This window comes from Schistocerca cancellata, chromosome 2, assembly GCF_023864275.1.
Source record: "Schistocerca cancellata isolate TAMUIC-IGC-003103 chromosome 2, iqSchCanc2.1, whole genome shotgun sequence".
Classification (NCBI taxonomy): Eukaryota; Metazoa; Arthropoda; class Insecta; order Orthoptera; family Acrididae; genus Schistocerca; species Schistocerca cancellata.
In genome coordinates this window covers 1,002,842,624-1,002,867,395 of record NC_064627.1, presented here as the reverse complement: position 1 = coordinate 1,002,867,395, position 24,772 = coordinate 1,002,842,624, and the positions used below count along the sequence as shown (strand labels likewise).

General features: G+C 42.3%; 1 pseudogene; it reads right to left on the bottom strand.

Annotated features, from left to right (window-relative positions):
• Positions 1 to 24,772, bottom strand: part of LOC126160522 (gustatory receptor for sugar taste 64f-like) — a 109,405-nt pseudogene that overhangs the window by 52,051 nt on the left and 32,582 nt on the right.

Sequence of the window (24,772 nt, the reverse complement as noted above, 5' to 3'; positions counted from 1 at the left end):
TCGTGAAAATGTTAGGATTCCGCTATAAATCAGTCTCTGGCAGAAAGTTACTAATGGAACGCCAAGATATTGCCGCCTGGCGATGCCGCTTTCTTAGAGAATCAGTGGGGACAAATTTTGATGATATCGTTTGGCTTGATGAAACGTGGGTGAGTGCAGGACACAGTTAAAAAAAAAGGCTGGACAGGCGGTACAATCAGCTGTAGTATGGCAGCTCCGATCGGCAGAGGAAAAAGGATCATTGTAGCACATGCCGGAAAATCAAAAGGTTTCATTCCAAATTGTGTGCTGCTATTCAGTTCAAATAAGACCTCCGACTATCACGAAGAGATGAACCACAATACTTCTGTGAAATGGTTTGAAGACTGTGTGCTCCAGAACTTAACAAAAAACTCTATCATTGTTATGGTTAATGCTCCTTATCACTCAGTAATACAAGATAAAGCACCCACAAAAGCAACGAGGAAAAACGACATTGTTAGCTGGTTACAGAAACATAAGGTACAGTTCGACAGTAATTTGACAAGGGCAGAATTATTAGAACTTGTATAGCAACACAAGCCAAAGAACACGATTTACATTGTGGATGGGATAGAAAAATAATACGGGCATAAAGTGCTCAGATTGCCTCCTTACCATTGCCATTTCAGCACAATAGAGCTGATTTGGGCTCAGGTTAAACGGCATATTGCTGTAGAAAATAAGAAATTCACATTAACCGAAGCGGAACGCCTTTTGAAAGGGCAGCTGAAATTGTGACATAGGAAGACTGGCAGAAAGTAATGCATCACGTGAAAGGAGTGATACAGGACGCATGAAACAATGAAGGTATCTTACAACAAAGTGTCGAAGACTTGATTATATCTGTCAATACGAGCAGCGGCAGGATAGTTCCACTGATTCTGACTCTGAAGTAAGCGGGGTTTTCGCGTTGTCTGATTACTGCCATTAAATATTGTGTTTGTGAATTTATTTCGATTAATTCTTATTCTTGTTGTGAGACTAAGAAATACTGTTTGGCCAGCTCTCGTCATCTCCTTACGGTAAGTTAGACTGAATTTTAATTCTATTTCATTTTGTATATACACCAAGATGTTATTCAATGTGTGTAATAGTTTTCGAGATTTGCAATCTAAAGAAGAAAACGTATCCGGACGCGAAAATTTCTCACACTTCAATGTAACAACGGCCCTAATTAAAATTAAGAAAAGATATTTGATATGCTTATAGATACCACAGAGACCGATACTGTACGTATATTTCAAAATATTTACATAATATTTATAGGAGATAGAGATTTTAAACGTCATACTTGTTTCGAGTTCAGTACTGATAGGATTGCTTAAAAACGCTGTTTTCAGAAATTTATCTACAGGAAACGTAATGCACTACGAAAACGTTTAAGGATTCTTTGCCGAGTGCATTATTTTGGTAATGAATGGAAAAAAATATTTTGCTGTGACACCAATAGCTTTTCATTAATGACGTGATAAGTTAGAAGCTGTTTGCGAAATCGAGAATTTAAATGGTTTCAAACAAATTAACGTAACTCTTGTCCTAATTAAAATTAAGAATAGATATTTGACAGAAATACTGTTTCGCCAGCTCTCGTCATCTCCTTACGGTAAGTTAGACTGAATTTTAATTCTATTTCATTTTGTATATACACCAAGATGTTATTCAATGTGTGTAATAGTTTTCGAGATTTGCAATCTAAAGAAGAAAACGTATCCGGACGCGAAAATTTCTCACACTTCATTGTAACAACGGCCCTAATTAAAATTAAGAAAAGATATTTGATATGCTTATAGATACCACTGAGACCGATACTGTACGTATATTTCAAAATATTTACATAATATTTATAGGAGATAGAGATTTTAAACGTCATACTTGTTTCGAGTTCAGTACTGATAGGATTGCTTAAAAACGCTGTTTTCAGAAGTTTATCTACAGGAAACGTAATGCACTACGAAAACGTTTAAGGATTCTTTGCCGAGTGCATTATTTTGGTAATGAATGGAAAAAAATATTTTGCTGTGACACCAATAGCTTTTCATTAATGACGTGATAAGTTAGAAGCTGTTTGCGAAATCGAGAATTTAAATGGTTTCAAACAAATTAACGTAACTCTTGTCCTAATTAAAATTAAGAATAGATATTTGACAGATTGAGAGACATTGTAGAGATATACATCATATGTGGGTTTGAAATTTTTTACTTACTTTTTGTAGAAGATACAGGCTTCAAAACGATTTTCTACCGCCGGGGGTAGCGATGCGCTGAGGCGGCTGCCTCCAGCCAGTGCTTGACGTGACAACGCCGCAACTTCGCAGCGCAAACGCCAAGTGACAACTACTTTAAATCAGACTATAATAATGATGCTTGTACATCAGCAAACAGTGTCAGATTAGCTTTTTGTTTCAGATAAGAAGTAGATCATTCACATACATCATGATCAGAAGGGACCCATGATCGAACTCTTTGGCACACCTAATATAATTTCACCCCATTTAGATGAAGTGGCAAACTTCCTTAAATCATTTAAACCAAATAAAGAAACTTTTTGCTTCCTGTTATGTAGCTGTGACTTAAACCGCTCATATGCTGTTCCATTTATATCATAGAATTGTAATTTCCGTAACATAATGTCATGGTTCACACAGTCGAATGCTTTGGATAAGTCACAGAAAATTCCTATTGGTGACATTTATTGTTTAAAGACTCTATTATGTGGGCAGTGGAATTGTATATTGCGTGTCCGTGGAACAGCGTTTTTGAAATCCGAACTGTGACTTACTAAGAATGCAATGGCCTTGCCGGTTCCCGTGCGAACACCGAAGTTAAGCGCTGTCGGGCGTGGTAGGCATTTGCATGGGTGACCATCCAGGCCGCCATGCGCTGTTGCCATTTTTCGGGGTGCACTCAGCCTCGTGATGCCAATTGAGGAGCTACTCGACCGAATAGCAGCAGCTTCGGTCAAGAATACCATCGTAACGACCGGGAGAGCGGTGTGCTGACTCCATGCCCTTCCTATCCGTATCCTCCACTGAGGATGACACGGCGGTCGGATGGTCCCGATAGGCCACTCGTGGCCTGAAGACGGAGTTACAGTTACTGATTTACTAAGTATCCCATTACTGCTGAGATAGCTAACCAGCTAACTACTCTTGAGCACATTACTTTCTCGATGATTTTTGAGAATGCTGTGAGCAAGGGTACTGGCCGGTTACTATTAACATCTGTGGTGTCCTAATTTTTGTAGAGAGGCTTGACGATGGCATATTTTAAGCTGTCCAGGAAAATACCTTGAGTTAGTGATGTATTACATATATGTCTCAGAACATCAGCTGTAATTGCTCCACATTGTTTTAATATCTTGTTAGAGATGTCATCTACTCCTACAGAAAATTTATTTTTCAAAGATTTAATGATTCTCCTTATTTCACAAGAGGTTGTTCGGTGAAAATTAATCTGACTAAGATTTCTCAAGTCTGACTCTTCCATGTACTACTTGACTTTTTCTTTTGAACTATTCTCACCAATTTTTTCATCTACGCTTAAGAAATTGTTTTTAAACACATTAGCTAATTGTGTAGTGTTGGTTAAGATGGTCTCATTCTCTTTAATAGTAATATTATCCACCCCAGTGGTTGCTTTTGCTGTCTCCCTTCTAACAGCATTCCATATTGATTTTATTTTATTGCCCGAGTTGTTAATTTCATCTCTGACATGCATATTTCTTGATTTTCTGACAACTTTTCTCAGTATCTTACAATAATTTTTGTAGTGTAAAATTATTTCTGGACCTCTACTAATTCTTGCTGTCTCATACAGTTTTCTTTTTCTTTCTGAAGAGAGTTTAATATCTGTAGTAATCCAAGGTTTCTTTGAAAACTGCTTAGTGTTATATTTAGTGACTTTTTGTGGACAAAAAGAGATATAAATGTATCAAGACGTATGTTGCATTTATCATTAGCATTTGGTTCACTACATACATCTCCCCAATTAACATTTCCTAAACTTTCTCTGAAGTGCTCTATAGATATCGGGTTGAGCAACCTTACAGTTTTACTTAATTGTTTCTGAAATGTACGCCCTGCCAGATCTTTTAAATTAATCAGTTGTGCATCATGGTCTGATAATCCACTTGTCACAGGGAAAGCATACGTTAGTTTTATATCGTCTTGCTGCACAAACTCAATTGTGTTCAATTGTGTGTGAAATTTAATGGTACTTAACTGCTAAGGTCATCAGTCCCTAAGCTTACACACTACTTAACCTAAATTATCCTAAGGACAAACACACACACCCATGCCCGAGGGAGGACTCGAACCTCCGCCGGGAACAGCCGTACAGTCCATGACTGCACCGCCTGAGACCGCTCGGCTAATCGCGCGCGGCTGCTGCACAAATACATTATCTATTAGTGTCCTACTGTCATGCAACCGTATATGCAGCATTTCGAAGAGGGATTCGTCTTGTTGTTGTGGTCTTCAGTCCTGAGACTGGTTTGATGCAGCTCTCCATGCTACTCTATCCTGTGCAAGCTTCTTCATCTCCCAGTATCTACTGCAACCTACATCCTTCTGAATCTGCTTAGTGTATTCATCTCTTGGTCTCCCCCTACGATTTTTACCCTCAACGCTGCCCTCCAATACTAAATTGGTGATCCCTTGATGCCTCAGAACATGTCCTACCAACTGATCCCTTCTCCTAGTCAAGTTGTGCCACAAACTCCTCTTCTCCCCAATCCTATTCAATACCTCCTCATTAGCTATGTGATCTACCCATCTAATCTTCAGCATTCTTCTGTAGCACCACATTTCGAAAGCTTCTATTCTCTTCTTGTCCAAACTACACTCCTGGAAATTGAAATAAGAACACCGTGAATTCATTGTCCCAGGAAGGGGAAACTTTATTGACACATTCCTGGGGTCAGATACATCACATGATCACACTGACAGAACCACAGGCACATAGACACAGGCAACAGAGCATGCACAATGTCGGCACTAGTACAGTGTATATCCACCTTTCGCAGCAATGCAGGCTGCTGTTCTCCCATGGAGACGATCGTAGAGATGCTGGATGTAGTCCTGTGGAACGGCTTGCCATGCCATTTCCACCTGGCGCCTCAGTTGGACCAGCGTTCGTGCTGGACGTGTAGACCGCGTGAGACGACGCTTCATCCAGTCCCAAACATGCTCAATGGGGGACAGATCCGGAGATCTTGCTGGCCAGGGTAGTTGACTTACACCTTCTAGAGCACGTTGGGTGGCACGGGATACATGCGGACGTGCATTGTCCTGTTGGAACAGCAAGTTCCCTTGCCGGTCTAGGAATGGTAGAACGATGGGTTCGATGACGGTTTGGATGTACCGTGCACTATTCAGTGTCCCCTCGACGATCACCAGTGGTGTACGGCCAGTGTAGGAGATCGGTCCCCACACCATGATGCCGGGTGTTGGCCCTGTGTGCCTCGGTCGTATGCAGTCCTGATTGTGGCGCTCACATGCACGGCGCCAAACACGTATACGACCATCATTGGCACCAAGGCAGAAGCGACTCTCATCGCTGAAGACGACACGTCTCCATTCGTCCCTCCATTCACGCCTGTCGCGACACCACTGGAGGCGGGCTGCACGATGTTGGGGCGTGAGCGGAAGACGGCCTAACGGTGTGCGGGACCGTAGCCCAGCTTCATGGAGACGGTTGCGAATGGTCCTCGCCGATACCCCAGGAGCAACAGTGTCCCTAATTTGCTGGGAAGTGGCGGTGCGGTCCCCTACGGCACTGCGTAGGATCCTACGGTCTTGGCGTGCATCCGTGCGTCGCTGCGGTCCGGTCCCAGGTCGACGGGCACGTGCACCTTCCGCCGACCACTGGCGACAACATCGATGTACTGTGGAGACCTCACGCCCCACGTGTTGAGCAATTCGGCGGTACGTCCACCCGGCCTCCCGCATGCCCACTATACGCCCTCGCTCAAAGTCCGTCAACTGCACATACGGTTCACGTCCACGCTGTCGCGGCATGCTACCAGTGTTAAAGACTGCGATGGAGCTCCGTATGCCACGGCAAACTGGCTGACACTGACGGCGGCGGTGCACAAATGCTGCGCAGCTAGCGCCATTCGACGGCCAACACCGCGGTTCCTGGTGTGTCCGCTGTGCCGTGCGTGTGATCATTGCTTGTACAGCCCTCTCGCAGTGTCCGGAGCAAGTATGGTGGGTCTGACACACCGGTGTCAATGTGTTCTTTTTTCCATTTCCAGGAGTGTATTTACCGTCCATGTTTCACTTCCATACATGGCTACACTCTATACAAATACTTTCAGAAATGACTTCCTGACACTTAAATCTATACTCGATGTTAACAAATTTCTCTTCTTCAGAAACGCTTTCCTTGCCATTGCCAGTCTACATTTTATATCCTCTCTACTTCGACCATCATCAATTATTTTGCTCCCCAAATAGCAAAACTCCTTTACTGCTTTAAGTGTCTCATTTCCTAATCTAATACCCTCAACATCACGCGACTTAATTCGACTACATTCCATAATCCTCGTTTTGCTTTTGTTGATGTTCATCTTATATCCTCCCTTCAAGATACCATCCATTCCATTCAACTGCTCTTCCAAGTCCTTTGCTGTCTCTGACAGAATTACAATGTCATCGGCGAACCTCAAAGTTTTTATTTCTTCTCCACGGATTTTAATACCTACTCCGAATTTTTCTTTTGTTTTCCTTTAATGCTTGCTCAATATACAGATTGAATAACATCGGGGAGAGGCTACAACCCTGTCTCACTCCCTTCCCAACCACTGCTTCCCTTTCATGTCCCTCGACTCTTATAACTGCCATCTGGTTTCTGTACAAATTGTAAATAGCCTTTCGCTTCCTGTATTTTACCCCTGCCACCTTTAGAATTTGAAAGAGAGTATTCCAGTCAACATTGTCATTAGCTTTCTCTAAGTCTACAAATGCTAGAAACGTAGATTTGCCTTTCCTTAATCTTTCTTCTAAGATAAGTCGTAAGGTCAGTATTGCCTCACGTGTTCCAGTATTTCTACGGAATCCAAACTGATCTTCTACTAGTTTTTCCATTCGTCTGTAAAGAATTCGTGTTAGTATTTTGCAGCTGTGGCTTATGAAACTGATTGTTCGGTAATTTTCACATCTGTCAACACCCGCTTTCTTTGGGATTGGAATTATTATATTCTTCTTGAAGTCTGAGGGCATTTCGCCTGTTTCATACATCTTGCTCATCAGATGGTAGAGTTTTGTCAGGACTGGTTCTCCCAAGGCCGTCAGTAGGTCCAATGGAATGTTGTCTACTACGGGGGCCTTGTTTCGACTCAGGTCTTTCAGTGCTCTGTCAAACTCTTCACGCAGTATCGTATCTCCCATTTCATCTTCATCTACATCCTCTTCCATTTCCATAATATTGTCCTCAAGTACATCGCCCTTGTATAGACCCGCTATATACTCCTTCCACCTTTCTGCTTTCCAATCTTTGCTTAGATCTGGGTTTCCATCTGAGCTCTTGAAGTTCATACAAGTGGTTCTCTTATCTCCAAAGGTCTCTTTAATTTTCCTGTAGGCAGTATCTATCTTACCCCTAGTGAGATAAGCCTCTACGTCCTTACATTTGTCCTCTAGCCATCCCTGCTTAGCCATTTTGCACTTCCTGTCGATCTCATTTTTGAGACGCTTGTATTCCTTTTTGCCTGCTTCATTTACTGCAATTTTATATTTTCTCCTTTCGTCAATTAAATTCAATATTTATTCTGTTACCCAAGGATTTCTACTAGCCCTCGTCTTTTTACCTACTTGATCCTCTGCTGCCTTCACTACTTCATCCCTCAAAGCTACCCATTCTTCTTCTACTGTATTTCTTTCCCCCATTCCTGTCAATTGATCCCTTATGGTCTCCCTGAAACTCTGTACAACCTCTGGTTCTTTCAGTTTATCCAGGTCCCATCTCCTTAAATTCCCACCTTTTTGCAGTTTCTTCAGTTTTAATCTACAGGTCATAACCAACAGATTGTGGTCAGAGTCCACATCTGCCCCTGGAAATGTCTTACAATTTAAAACCTGGTTCCTAAATCTCTATCTTACCATTATATAATCTATCTGATACCTTTTAGTATCTCCAGGGTTCTTCCATGTATACAACCTTCTATCATGATTCTTAAACCAAGTGTTAGCTATGATTAAGTTGTGCTCTGTGCAAAATTCTACCAGGCGGCTCCCTCTTTCATTTCTTAGCCCCAATCCATATTCACCTACTACGTTTCCTTCTCTCCCTTTTCCTACACTCGAATTCCAGTCACCCATGACTATTAAATTTTCGTCTCCCTTCACCATCTGAATAATTTCTTTTATTTCATCATACATTTCTTCAATTTCTTCGTCATCTGCAGAGCTAGTTGGCATATAAACTTGTACTACTGTAGTAGGTGTGGGCTTCGTATCTATCTTGGCCATAATAATGCGTTCACTATGCTGTTTGTAGTAGCTTACCCGCACTCCTATTTTCCTATTCATTATTAAACCTACTCCTGCATTACCCCTATTTGACTTTGTGTTTATAACCCTGTAGTCACCTGACCAGAAGTCTTATTCCTCCTGCCACCGAAGTTCAGTAATTCCCACTATATCTAACTTTAACCTATCCATTTCCCTTTTTAAATTTTCTAACCTACCTGCCCGATTAAGGGATCTGACATTCCACGCTCCGATCCGTAGAACGCCAGTTTTCTTTCTCCTGATAACGACATCCTCTTGAGTAGTCCCCGCCCGGAGATCCGAATGGGGGACTATTTTACCTCCGGAATATTTTACCCAAGAGGACGACATCATCATTTAATCATACAGTAAAGCTGCATGCCCTCGGGAAAAATTACGGCCGTAGTTTCCCCTTGCTTTCAGCCGTTCGCAGTACCAGCACAGCAAGGCCGTTTTGGTTATTGTTACAAGGCCAGATCAGTCAATCATCCAGACTTTTGCCCTTGCAACTACTGAAAAGGCTGCTGCCCCTCTTCAGGAACCACACGTTTGTCTGGCCTCTCAACAGATACCCCTCCATTGTGGTTGTACCTACGGTACGGCTATCTGTATCGCTGAGGCACGCAAGCCTCCCCACCAACGGCAAGGTCCATGGTTCATGGGGGGGGGGGGGGGGGATTCGTCTTAACGAACGACAATTCTCGTGCTCATCATGTACGTCTTGTGAATTCGTTCCTTAATGACAACGAAGTAGCTAGATTGGTTCAAATGGCTCTGAGCACTATGGGACTCAACATCTTAGGTCATAAGTCCCCTAGAACTTAGAACTACTTAAACCTAACTAACCTAAGGACATCACACACACCCATGCCCGAGGCAGGATTCGAACCTGCGACCGTAGCAGTCCCGCGATTCCGGACTGCAGCGCCAGAACCGCTAGACCACCGCGGCCGGCAGCTAGATTAGAATGGTCAGCTTATTTTCCAGATATGAGCCCTATCGAACATCGAAAAGGTCTGTTTTTGGACCAGGTGACCCACCAAACAATCGGAGAGATCTACGCCGAATCGCGGTTGAGGAGCGGGACAATCAGGACCAATAGTGCCTTGATGATCTAGTGGACTGTATGCCACGACGAACACAGGCATGCATCAGAACAAGAAAGCGTGTTACTGGGTATGAGAGGTAGTGGTGTATGCCGCAGTCCGAAAAACAAATATAGAGAGTCTAGATTATAGCTGTACAAAAAGTCAGTATAAATTTGAAAACTGAATAAATCACGGAATAATGTAGATAGAGAAGTACAAATTGACACACATGCTTGGAATGACATGGGGTTTTATTAGAACAAAAAAAAGGTTCAAAAAATGTTCAACCGATGGCGCTTCATCTGATCAGAATAGCAATAATTAGCATAACAAAGAAAGACAAAGCAAAGATGATGTTCTTTACAGGAAATGCTCAATATGTTCACCATCATTCCTCAACAATAGCTGTAGTCGAGGAATAATGTAGTGAACAGCACTGTAAAGCATGTCCGGAGTTATGGTGAGGCATTGGGGTCGGATGTTGTCTTTCAGCATCCCTAGAGATGTCGGTCGGTCACCATACACTTGCGACTTCAGGTAACCCCAAAGCCGATAATCGCACGGACTGAGGACTGGGGACCTGGGAGCTCAAGCATGACGAAAGTGGCGGCTGAGCACACGACCATCGCCAAACGACACGCGCAAGAGATCTTTCATGCGTCTAGCAATATGGGGTGGAGCGCCATCCTGCATAAACATCGTACGTTCCAGCAGGCGTCCATCAGCCAGCCTGGGGATGATGCGATTCTGTAACATATCGGCGTACCTCTCACCCGTCACGGTAGCAGTTACAAAACCAGAATCACGCATTTCCTCGAAGAAAAAAGGCCCGATAACGGTAGATGTGGTAAATGCAGCCCACACCGTGACTTTCTCGTCGTGCAATGGAGTTTCCACGACAGTTCTAGCATTTTAGGTAGTCCAAATTCTGCAGTTGTGGGAGTTGACAAACCCTCGGAGCGTGAAATGAGCTTCGTGGATCCACAACACGTTACTCAACCAATCATCATTTTCCGCCATCTGTTGAAACGACCACGCCGCAAAAGCCCTCCGCTTCACTAAATCGCCAGGTAACAGTTCATGATGCCAATGGATTTTGTACCGATAGCATCGGAGGGTACGCCTAAGGGCCAACCAAACAGTAGTGTATGGAATGCCGGTGCGACGTGAGACTGCACGAGCACTGGCTTCCCCGTGCATAGATGAACCCGCTACAGTCTCCATTTCTTCCTGAACCGTCGCAGAAGCATTACGCCTTGTGCTCGGTCGGCCACTAAGGGGTCTATCATCTAAACAACCCGTAGCTTCGAACTTCGAAATCATTCTCGCCACAGCTGCATTTGCCAACGGTCGTTTACCCGTTCGAATCCCCTTCCTATAGCGATAGCATCGTAACGCTGAACTAGCACATTTCCCATTCTAATAATACAGCTTCACTAAAAGCGCCTTTTCAGGTAACGTCAACATGATGCGACTGCTGGCGCATCTGATTCTCTCTGTCATTACGGCTCCTTTGGTACAGGATTGTCATGCGCAGCACTGACGTTTTGCTGTCCAGCGCCATCTGTCGGACATTTTGGGAACTTTTTTTTTGTTCTAATAAAACCCCATGTCATTCCAAGTATGTGTGTCAATTTTTACCTCTCTAACTACATTATTCCGTGGTTTATTAAGTTTTCAAATTTATACTGACTTTTTGATCACCCGGTATATGCTTAAATATCTTATGAAAATGCCTTTTCGAGTTGTACGTTGTTCCCACAATGGACCAGAAACTGCTTCATTATTCGCTTCGCTACAATAAACGATCTAATTTAGATCACAACACAGCAGTTATTATGTAATGGCTACTACACTGCTGTGCGGCAGTTGTCACACTCAAAGCATTGGCAACCTAAAGTCTTCTTGTTTCCGTCATTTCAAGGGTAAGGAGTCCAGGTAGCTAGAGGTACACAAGCAGTAGTTATCGTGTATACCCTTTGACTTGGCTGATTTCAAATGGGGTTGTAGGGTGTGAGTGAAGCAAGTGTCACTACGGAGAAGAGTTGTGCAGAGGAAGCATATTTTATAAGTATGCACCATAAATGAGCACAATTATCTTTCATTTCTGAGTAGGAGTTGTAGGTATCACTCGAGATGCACTGAAAATTACTTCATCTTTCTACAAATAGAAATAAAATGTTGCTAGGATTAAGTGGTACCAACTGTCTCATTGACTCATTATTTCGGGGTTTAATTAGACACCCACGAAAACTAAATATCATTTATCTCCCATCATTTAAAAAATACAAGCTGTAATGGAACTGAAATGATGGTGGGCTGACAGTAATTTGGAGACCGCGCGTCGGAAACGGGCGCGCTTGTGTAAGACTGCCAGGGAGTGCACCCTGATGCCATCTATTGGCGAAACTGGGAATTAGCGCTACCTGTCAGACAATGCACTAAGCTCTCGGAGTCAAATGTATTCTTTTTCTTGGTAATTATAAGTTATTACTGTATAATTTAATGTTGTAAAGCGCTAGTAGTAAATTATTATGACTGGTATGAATTCCAGGGTAGTAAATATAAATATTCTTAAATACTAAATGATTTCGGTAAAAAGGTGGTAGGAGAACGCCCCCACTCTTGGTGATACGAGCATAGCTAGGGGTAGCTGGAGACACAGGGACTGAACAATGGAATGGCCTGGGGAGTGTTGACGTGATCGGACGTGTGTAACTGTGCTCACGCAAAAGTGATTGTGCAACAGAGAAGAGGCGAATATCGTCGCCATTTTTGGAGTAAAACGCGACGAATGGTTGTTGAAGCCGCCTCTATGCCACTGGGGCTGATTGTAAGAGTTCCTGCGCCCAGATTTTATGGCGGACGTGCAGTAGCTTATACGAGTGCTACAGCTCGTAGTTACAGCCGCCATTAAGGGCATGAGGCGTGAAGAGCTGCGTTAGCCACATGCATCTCACCACCAGCACCGACACGTCTACCCAATGCAAGACTGCTTGCAATTGTTAAGTCGAACTTTGTATACATGTAAAAGGAGAATACCAGTTTTCTTATATGCAAGTGCAGAGGACAGAGTATAGTAATGAGTTAAATTATGACGCAAGTTTTTCTTTGTAAAGTGTAGTAACCTCAAACATAGTATAGTGAAATCAGACTGAGGCCACCATCGCCTCTTTCATTTACAATTCTTTTGGTTGTAGAATACTTTAGCGTATAAGAATGTTGAAAAGAGCAATGGTCACACCAGAATGAGTCGCCTATTTATAGTTACTTAAATTTTTCTGAGTAACCTTTCAAGTAAAGTCACTTAACTAATTCTGTATCAATTGTCCAAAGAGTAATATCCAAAATCATTAAATAAGTTGAAGGATAGAATTTTGTTAACCTAAGTTGCATAAACTGTATTGGTAGTAATTACCAAGCCAACTCACAGAAATTGAGAGAGTATTTGCTTTGTAGAATCATCTAGAATGATCAGAAATAGTAATATTCAGAATTAAGTTTAAATTCAACTCAAGCCATTTCTCTTTGAAACGAGCCAAAACTTGATTTATTCTTTTGCTCCTTCAGAGCTGGCGACCGTAGTTATAAGTATTTTCAGGAGGATTCGACGGTAAGTCTGCTGCTCTCGTCGTGCTGATAGGATTATCCACTGCTGCTAGCAGTGGTGATTGGATACATAAGCTCACTACCAAGTTAAGTGGGTCAGGTAGGCAGTGTTACCGTGTGAACTGTAGGGCACTGTAGGCCGTGGATCAAACCCGTTCAATCATCACAGCTCTTAGGGAAATAGTCCGGTTAGCAGTGTACTAATCTTTAGGTAAATACTGGCGAGTAACGGTCAAAAATGTATACGCAAGTGAATTTAGCAAGGTCCACGTAGCACCTAGTTAATGTGGTGCAATGGCGAGGGTAGGAGTGGAGTAAAAGTGAGCTGAGCTTGTGGCAGCTGTGCTGTATTCAAATATTAACAACGTGAATTCACTACTACCTCTTACCATTAGGACTGAGCTATTTACAGTTAAAATACGTAGCAGTAAGCGCAAAGGCGTGACAGCTACAAGTTCGTATTGGTTTTATACATACGGAATTAGGAAGCGGGTCATTCCGTCAGTGGAGGGGGTTAAAACAACCGAGTCAGTTGAGAACATACCACATTTACTGATGGAAAGATTCGGCGGTTCGGTCGCAAAGCGTTCAAAGAAAATTCTTTTCCATTCTTAAGTTTAGTTAGAATGCACAATGGACATGAATGGGCCGGCCGCGGTGGTTTCTAGGCGCGCAGTCCGAAACCGCGGGGCTGCTACGGTCGCAGGTTCGAATCCTGCCTCGGGCATGGATGTGTGTGATGTCCTTAGGTTAGTTAGGTTTAAGTAGTTCTAAGTTCTAGGGGACTGATGACCACAGAAGTAAAGTCCCATAGTGCTCAGAGCCATTTTTGACATGAATGGAAGCAAGTAAAGATAAAGTTTAGTTAGGCGCTTATGTTGTTGATGGTGGTGGTGGTGGGGCGGGGGGGGGGGGGGTGCTACTAGCGAGTACCTGATTGCACTCAGGGGTAACACAAAGATTGGGAACCACTGACCCATGAGCACTAAAATAACTGTACATACACTGAAGCGCCAAGAAAACTGGTACACCTGACTAATATCGTCTAGGGCGACGCGAGCAGGCAGAAGTGCCGCAACACCACGTGGCACGAACCAGACTACTGTCTGAAGTAGTGCTGGATGGAACTGACACTATGAGTCCTGCACGGCTGTCCATAAATCCGTAAGAGTACGAGGGGGTGGAGATCTCTTCTGAACAGCACGCTGCAAGGCATCTCAGATTTGCTCAATACTGTTCATGTTTGGGGAGTTTGGTGGCCAGCAGAAGTGTTTAATTAGCTTAGATTAGATTAGTACTTGTTCCATAGATCATGAATACGACACTTCGTAATGATGTGGAACGTGTCAGGTTAATAAAAGGTGTCTATACAAGATATTACATGACACAAAATATTACATGACACTTAATATTTTTAATTTTTTTCGTGGGGGTGGGGAAATTACCCACTTACTATATCAAAAAATTCATCTAATGAGTAGAAGGTGTTGCCATTCATAAATTCGTTTAATTTCCTTTTAATGGCTATCAGACTTTTGATACTATTAGGTAAGTGACCAAAGACTTGTGGCCGCATAATTTACCCCCTTCCGAGCCAAAGTTAGATTTAACCTTAAGTAGTGAAGATCATCCTTTCTCCTAGTGTTGTAGCCAAGTACACTGCTATTACTTTTGAATTCGTACGGATTGTTAATAACAAATTCCATAAGTGAATATATATATTGTGAGGCTACAGTGAAGATCTCTAGCTCTTTAAATAAGTCTCTGCCGGATGATCTTGGATGAGCTCTAGCAATTATTCTGATCACACGCTTTTCTGCAACTAACACTCTTTTACTCAGTGATGAGTTACTCCACAATATGATGCCATACGAAAACAGAGAATGAAAATAGGCGTGGTAAACTAATTTACTAAGATGTATATCGCCAAAATTTGCAATGACCCTAATATCATAAGCAGCTGTACTCAAACGTTTCAGCAGATCTTCAGTGTGTTTTTTCCAGTTAAACCCCTCATCAATGCATACACCTAGAAATTTTGAATATTCTACCTTAGCTACCGATTTCTGACCGAGGTCTATATTTATTAATGGTGTCAATCTCAGAAGAGTGTTCCTGGAGCAACTTTGTAGCAGTTTTGGACGTCTGGGGTGTCGCATTGTTCTGCTGTAATTGCCCAAGTCCGGAATGCACAATGGACATGAATGGATGCAAGTGATCAGATAGGATGCTTACGTACGTGCCACCTGTCAGAGTTTTATATAGACGTATCAGGGGTCTAATATCAGTCCACCTGCAGACGCCTCACATCATTACAGAGCCTCTACCAGTTTGAACAGTCCCCTGTTGATATGCAGGGTCCATGAATTCATGAGGTTTGTCTCCATATCCGTACACGTCCATCCGCTCTATACAAGTTGAAACGAGACTCGTCCGACCAGGCAACATGTTTCCAGTCATCAACAGTCCAATGTCGCTGTTGACGAGACCAGACGAGGTGTAAAGCTTGGTGTCGTGCACTCATCAAGGATACGCGACTGGGCCTTCGGCTCGAATGGTTCGCACGCTGACACTTGTTGACGGGCCAGCATTGAAATCTGCAGCAGTTTGTGGAATGATTGCTCTTCTGGCACGATGAACGATTCTCTTCAATCGTCATTGGTCCCGCTCTTGCCTGATCTTTTTTCCGGACGCAACAATGTCTGAGGATTCCTGATATTGACGGTACACTCGTGGAAAGGTCGTACGGGAAAATCCCCACTTCGTCGCTACATCGGTGATGCTGTTCCCCATCGCTCATGCACCACGTTCAAGCTCACTTAAATCTTGATAACCTGCCATTGTAGCAACAGTCACCCATCTAGCAACTGCGCCAGACACTTGTTGTCTTGTATAGGCGTTGCCGACTGGAATCAGCACCGACTCAAAGGAAGGCCTCGGCGCTTGTTCGTGACGTCACGTCAGCTAGGTACGGCGAACGCCAGGTCTGTTGCAGGCATACTCATAATGGTGGTGTCTCCCTCTCTGACACAGGAAAATGTGAAACTATTGGCGGTAGTTGACCAACACACATTGTTTTGAGAGATTTCTGCAATCAATTAATTGTGCAATTCATTACACTTCTTAACAAATAGTGTACTCCTGAACTTAAATTTCCACCTGTTTTAAGGATTGACATACAAAAACAACTTCATGGTCTAGCAGCAAGAGAATTCGTGCTTCTTTACCTTATTTGTAAATCTGAGGAAGTTACGTTTGTACTGGGTTGCTTTTACAAGAAACTGTGAACATATTGGTGCTCTTCTTTATGTATCTTGGTTGACTATGGGGTGAGGAGCACTGAATGTTAATGAAATATCTTGCGATTGTACACTTTGGGGAAGGGGGTGGGGGACAGAAGAAGAGGCAAAACAGAGTTATTTGTTTTATCAAATAAATTTTTTTTATCTTATTAAGTTTCAACTTTCAGTTGCAAGGGGGAATATTTATCTTTTCTAATGTGCATGTTTAAAAAAGTGTAAGCTCAGCAGTATTTTCGATGTATGAAGCTATTTTGTTTCCTGTTTAGAATTCCTTTCGTTGAAAACGACTGTAATCTAATGACTGGCAACAGTTGGACATTTACACATGTAAATTAGTTCACATTTCCAGTGATGATGTCAAACGAAAATAAATAAATAAATAAAAGAAACGAGTTCATCGTAAGGGGGTTGGGGTAAGTTTCGATAACAAAATGGATCAAATAAATATAGTTACTTGAATGTAAAATTTCCGAAGCTTGCAATGGGGCAAAGCATCTTCTCATATTGATCTAAGTTTGCTTCGACAGGATTCAGTAATACAGAATTATGATCTTAATTTGCAGCTTTACGATAGTAAGAAAATCTTTCATAAAAAAAAACTGCAGAATCCAAAACAATACCAAACATTTTGTACAAAAATAAGAGATTTATAGTGATAAGCAAGCTCAGGCGTTTCTGCCTGCAGCAGACCTGGCGTTCTCCGTGCCTAGCTGACGTGACGTCACCAACAAGCGCCGAGGCCTTCCTTTGAGTCGGTGTTGCTGCAGTGCGGTATTCTGCCTTTTTATTTATGTCTGTGTTTGAATACTCATGCCTATACCAGTTTCTTTGGCGCTTCAGCATATGAATTAGGTTATTCTTGTTATTCCTACAATGTGATACCAAGATATGTCCAACATCCTTGTAAAAGTGTTGTTGTTGTTGTTGTTGTTGTTGTTGTGGTCTTCAGTCCTGAGACTGGTTTGATGCAGCTCTCCATGCTACTCTATCCTGTGCAAGCTTCTTCATCTCCCAGTACCTACTGCAACCTACATCCTTCTGAATCTGCTTAGTGTATTCGTCTCTTGGTCTCCCTCTACGATTTTTACCCTCCACACTGCACTCCAATACTAAATTGGTGATCCCTCGATGTCTCAGAACATGTCCTACCAACCGATCCCTTCTTCTAGTCAAGTTGTGCCACAAACTTCTCTTCTCCCCAATCCTATTCAATACTTCATCATTAGTTATGTGATCTACCCATCTAAACTTCAGCATTCTTCTGTAGCACCACATTTCGAAAGCTTCTATTCTCTTCTTGTCCAAAATATTTATCGTCCATGTTTCACTTCCATACATGGCTACACTCCATACAAATACATTCAGAAACGACGTCCTGACACTTAAATCTATACTGATGTTAACAAATTTCTCTTCTTCAGAAACGCTTTCCTTGCCATTGCCAGTCTACATTTTATATCCTCTCTACTTCGACCATCATCAGTTATTTTGCTCCCCAAATAGCAAAACTCCTTTACTACTTTAAGCGTCTCATTTCCTAATCTGATTCCCTCAGCATCACCTGACTTAATTCGACTACATTCCATTATCCTCGTTTTGCTTTTGTTGATGTTCATCTTATATTCTCCTTTCAAGACACTATCCATTCCATTCAACTGCTCTTCCCAGTCCTTTGCTGTCTCTGACAGAATTACAATGTCATCGGCCAACCTCAAAGTTTTTATTTCTTCTCCATGGATTTTAATACCTACTCCGAATTTTTCTTTTGTTTCCTTCATTGCTTGCTCAATATACAGATTGAATAACATCGGGGAGAGGCTACAACCCTGTCTCACTCCCTTTCCAACCACTGCTTCCCTTTCATGTCCCTCGACTCTTATAACTGCCATCTGGTTTCTGTACAAATTGTAAATAGCCTTTCGCTCCCTGTATTTTACCCCTGCCACCTTCAGAATTTGAAAGAGAGTATTCCAGTCAACATTGTAGAAAGCTTTCTCTAAATCTACAAATGCTAGAAACGTAGGTTTGCCTTTCCTTAATCTTTCTTATAAGATAAGTCGTAGGGTCAGTATTGCCTCACGTGTTACGATATTTCTACGGAATCCAAACTGATCTTCCCTGAGGTCGGCTTCTACCAGTTTTTCCATTCGTCTGTAAATAATTCGCGTTAGTATTTTGTAGCCATGAGTTATTAAACTGATAGTTCGGTATTTTTCACATCTGTCAACACCTGCTTTCTTTGGGATTGGACTTATTATATTCTTCTTGAAGTCTGAGGGTATTTCTCCTGTCTCATACACCTTGCTCCCCAGATGGTAGTGTTTTGTCAGGACTGGCTCTCCCAAGGCTGTCAGTAGTTCTAATGGAATGTTGTCTACTCCCGGGGCTTTGTTTCGATTCAGGTCTTTTAGTGCTGTAAAAGTGAGTGTGTAAGTGATTTCCATATGAATAAATCTACTGTACCACTTCTACTACAATTAGTTCGTTCTTTGGTTACAGCTGTCATGGAAACTATTGCGAACGCGATTAAAATCGTAACACTGAAAGCATACTTCAAGTCATCAAAGGCTGTTTTTTTGCTGTAGAGTTTTAGGTCAGTAGCTTTGATGGTAGGTGTGTTGCACTGCCTCACCTCGACGCAGTAGCTGTCCGATGGCACCTGGAAGAGCACGGGCAGCGGGCCTTTGCTCTGGTCGTTGACCCTGGCCGCCAGGAAGAGCACGGCGATGGTGCGGCCGACCAGCACGGCGAACGACACGTAGAAGTAGACGGCGCCCCAGTGCCGCATCGGCCTGCGTAACAGGCCGCCATCACTATACTGGGACTGCACAAGCGTGGACATGACAATGGGAGACAAGCACAATGCGACATAAACTCACCGGACAAAAGATTTTTCACCCTTGGAGAAATCATTACAAGTATCATTCAGTACCACCTCTGGAACTGCCAACGGCCTGGATTCGGTAAAGTAATGAGTCCACAGGGTTGTGCAGGTACGACGCAACCAGGTTAAACCACTGCCAGCCGTAGTGGCCGAGCGGTTCTAGGCGCTTCAGTCTGGAACCGCGCGACCGCTACGGTCGCAGGTTCGAATCCTGCCTCGGGCTTGGATGTGTGTGCTGTCCTTAGGTTAGTTAGGTTTCAGTAGTTCTAAGTTCTAGGGGACTGATGACCACTGATGTTAAGTCCCATAGTGCTCAGAGCCATTTGAACCATTTGTTAAACCACTCGCTGAAGATTTGACCGCGCAGTTTGTAATGGTACTTGAATTACGTAACCATTATGGTACCTCACCTGTACCTCTCGATACCAGTAATATTCTACTGTATTTCTGTTAACTATTTAACATATTTCTGAGACAACATTCAGATTTGATTTCACTTTTGATACATTGATATGTTTATATTGCAATGGTATTATTCTTATGTGTATTCTTTCTTTTGTCACTATGATCTTTGACGTACTTGTAACTCTGATTTTTGGGCGCGTAAGCGATTAGTTAGTTGTTGAGTTGTCAGAAAGTCGGACCTTGGAAAAGTCAAGTCTTGGACGTCATGTTGGAAAGACGCATATTATAGTTGGCTTATAAAATGTGAAGAAGATGTTTTCAAGTATGTTTTGTATTGTGAAGTGATGTTTTGTGTTTACGTGAAATTGCAATTAAAAGGAAATGTAACTTAAATTCGGAGTGCTGATTATTTTTTTTACATCACCATTGTGCTAACTTTGAAAGGTTTAATCTTGAAGAATGTTTTGTGAAGCGCATCTAAAAAACTTTTGAATATAGCAGAATAAAACCTAGGCCTCTTTGCATCCAAGCTTGGAATCATAACCACCTAGATTTTCAACGATTGAGCCATGATAATACGAGACCAGCGTGGGAAACACAAAAAGATGAGTGCCTAGTTTTTTCATTATTACATGAAATGACTATTAAATGTGCTCTAATGACACCTGCCACATAATGTGACTGTTGTTGCCCGAAAATGCAGTATTTAGCAGCGTGAGCAACACCACAATCGTTATTGAATTCTGACCTTTGTTGTGGTAGGGTTGTTAGAAGTTCCACCAAACTGCAGGGATGCTGACTTCGGAGTTTTACCCGCTGTTCCAACATGTCTCACAGGTTTTCTATGGGGTTCAAAGTCAGGCGATTCTGCAGGCCAGTCGAGATGTAATAGGATGTGGAAGTGCTCAGAAAACCAGTCACATGTTCTTACACCCAATGAACTTTGCTGTTGTTTTTCTGTGACTGTGTGAGCGATGGCGTCTGGTGAGGTGCTCCAGTCCCAATGTTCAGTGTATACAGTTCCCGTCGCAACGTTCTCTCACTACCAGGTTGTGAGGGGCCTTCTTTCACTGCCTGCAGCAATGTCTGTCGGGTTTGGAAGCGATTTTGATTCACAAGCAGCGAAACACGGCTCCGGTCCCTCTCAGTCAGGATCTTTTTCCGACCAAGAGTCTGACTTCGTGTTTCCTGGTCACGTGTATTCACCACTGCTTGTAGACACGTTGGACAATCCGCCGCAGAACACCAATAAATCCAGCATCTTCACACACCGTATGTCTATGATAACGGCTAAACGCGACTGCCCCTTTTTGCCACTCTGTTACGTCCTAACTGTTATCCACGTTTACGTTCAACGCTTGAAGCATAAATATCTCGCTGGTCGCTACTGCCTTATGGTCACGTTGAGGCACTGCGCGCGTGGTTGAGCACGTGACCCGGTAGCTGCACCATTTGTAAACGCTTAAGGGGCTCCGGAAAGGCTCAAAAATCATGAAAAGTTCAATTTTTACTTTTTTGCGTTTTCTGAATCTGCAGACTATTACCTTTTAATAGATATATAATTTATTCGATTCCGAAGACTACAACTATTTTTAAATTTTTTTTGAAATGTGTTCTACATGGGCGTGACCCACTGTGGCGCTGTGCGATATGTTAATTACCTTGGTGACGGTGATTCTAAAAGTTTCAAACATGTTCAAGGACTGAAGCCCTATGGTGATGATGTTGTAGTGCAGAAATTTGAGTGTATTGGACACGTACAGAAGCGAATGGGAACAAGATTTCGGCAACTGAAAGCTTCGTACAAAAAACAAAAACTCAGTGATGGTAAAGGGTTGGATGGGAAGGGAAGGTTAACTGACAGTGTAATTGACAAAATACAGAACTATTATGGAATGGCTATTAGGCAAAATACACAAAGTGTCGACGAAATGAAGAAGGCTGTTTGGGCTCTTTTTTTTCATACTTCTTCAACCGACGAAAATCCCCAACATAGCTTGTGTCCCAAAGAAGAAGACAGTTGGTGTAAATATAACAAAGGATTGCTAACTGGTGAATTGTACACTCATAAGCATAGTCTGCCTCATGCAATAATGGAGGTGATAAAACCTATTTTCAGAGACTTAGCAGCACCTGAACTGTTGAAAAAGTGTATTCACGGAAAAACTCAAAACCCCAATGAAAGTGTAAATAGTGTTATATGGTCGAGAATCCCCAAGACTGTATTTGTTGGAATAGAAACACTTCACTTTGGTGTGTATGATGCTGTTGCGACTTTCAATGATGGCAACATTGTAAAGTGCAAGGTATTTAGAAATATGGGAATGAAGATAGGTTCTAACATGGTACGAGCGATGCTTGCTTTAGACAAGGAACGCCTTCGGGCTGCAGACAGGGGTGTAAAGAGTCTAGAAATACAAGCAAGAGTAAACAGGAGGAGGAACAAGAGGAAGCTGGAGGAGGAGTTTGCAGAGGATGAAGATAATCCATCCTATGGACCTGGAATGCACTAAAAAGTTAATCCAATCTTTGTGGCTCGATTCCCAAAACTTTTATTTTCTCATACTAATTACATGTTTTCTAAGGATCTTCCAAACATATTTGTTTCAAACTTTCAGTAAATGTTACACAGTACCTTCTGCATAATTTAACACAGCCTTTTTTCCAAAAAACTGTATGTTTTTGAATATATAAATAAAAAATTGCAAAAAAATGTTGTGAATTTTCATTACAATTGAAAAAAATCATCTTTAATAACTGAACTAAAATTTTGTAAAATCCCTGTGTTAAGTTGTAGCCCATATTCCAATAAATAATCTGTAAAAAGTTCAACTTCCTACCTCAAATACTTTGTGAGGAAAGATGTAATTTATTAGCGTTATTTTAACATTGCAAGTATAGGGCGTTCCGGAGCCCCTTAACGGTTTTCACCTACGTGTGAACACTAGAGTGACTAATGTTTTGTCCGATGAGGTTACATGATCATACTAATACACAAACCACCGTATACAAGACATGACACGTCTCTTAATTAGTGGTGGGTGTCAGGTGGTGTCTTCGTGGGAACAGCGTTCTTCGTAACACTATCCCATTCATTGCGCAAGATGGGAAATTTCTTCCCCCAAGTTTCTTTTCCAGTGTCAATGCACAGCTGTTCTCGACTGCAAGGTTATTTTCTTAGCTGTGTCCTGTTCGTGGCGGTATGTTCATGCATTCCTCCGCCCTTAGAACTGTTAAACCGAGCTAGTTACAAGGGGGGGGGGGTCTATAGTGTAACGTCGACGCCGGAACAACGTAAAGCTTGGCATTTTTCAAATATACAAATCACTGCAAAAAGATAAAACAGGCTGTTTTTTTCCCTCTCTTTTCTCTTTTGTCATCGGTGTTCTGACTAGTTTGATGTGGCCTGCCACGAATTACTCTCTTGCCTCAACCTCTTCGTCTCACAGTAGCACTTATACCCAATGTCCTCTACTAGTTGTTGGATATATTCCAATATCTGTCTTGTCCTACAGTTTTTACCCTCTTTTGCTTCCTGAAGAGCCATGGTGATTATTCCTGGACACCTTAACACATGACCCTCCATCCTGTCAATTCTTTTTTCAACGTTTTCTGGATCATACTCTCTTCGCTGATACATTTCCTATCTTATCAGTCCATCACATCTCAAACACGTCGACTCTCCTCTTACCCGGTATTTCCACAGGCCAAGACTCACATACAACTCTGTGCTTCAAACGTATATTCTCAGAAATTTCTACATATTATTATAAAAGGTGATGTTTGATACAATTAGACTTGTTACAGGAATGTCCATTTTGCCAGTGCTAGACTGGTTTTTATGAACTCTGTGCTTCTTCTGTCATGTTATTATGCTTCCAAGGCAGCAGAATTCCTTGAGTTAGTCTACTCGTTCCTGCTGCTTCTCATTACTTTCATCTTTCTCTGGTTTGCTCTCAATCCATCTTCTGTACTCATTAGACTGTTCAGTCTACTCAACAGGTCTTCTACACTTTCACTAAGGATAGCAATGTCATCAGCAAATCTTATCACTGATGTTCTTTGTCCTTGAACTTTCATCCTTCTTCTGAATCTTTCTTTCATTTACGTTAAGGTTTCTTCGATATATACATTGAAAGTAGAAGTAGTGGCTTAAAGCGGGTTCTGGTGCACTTTTGATGTCAAATAGATATGCTAATTAATTAAATTGATCAATTAGACCACCTCTCCCTCTCCACCACCCCTTAACCTGTTGTTCTGCTAAGTGGTTTAAGACACCATGGGGATTGATTTATGAACCACTGGGGATAATATGATCTTCCGAGAAACCTTCAGCCTTCCTCTTCCACCTCCTCGTCCCCCACCCCTCTGGCAAAAAGGACACTTTTCTTTGTCACCTTTCTCCAGTTCAGTTCTGAGCCTCTTTTCCTCCTCCTGGGAATGCCAAGACAGCATGTATCATATTTAGCGGTTAACTGCCCCTTGATATACAGTGTGTACAAAAAAATGTGTGGAATACTTTGAGGGGTGGTAGTACTCACCGAAACAAGAAAAATAAGTTCAATAAACATGCGTCCAGAAACACATATTTTCCAAGATAAACAAGTGTTTGTAGGAAGGGCTGTGCGATGCTTGATTGCGGATATTAGCATAGTCGTTGATTTAGCGCTCCATCAAGTGTCCGGCAGGGTATTGTGATGTCTTACGCACAGTACTCCACCTTTCATTAGGTTGTCTGCAGTCAGTTGTGTGGTTGAGTCGTGTTATAAGCTACATTAGTTCTCGTCATGTTTGTGTGCCTTATTGTGTAGTACTGTCAAAAAATGTTCAGATGTGTGTGAAATCGTATGGGACTTAACTGCTAAGGTCATCAGTCCCTAAGCTTACACATTACTTAACCTAAATTATCCTAAGGACAAACACACACACCCATGCCCGAGGGAGGACTCGAACCTCTGCCGGGACCATAGT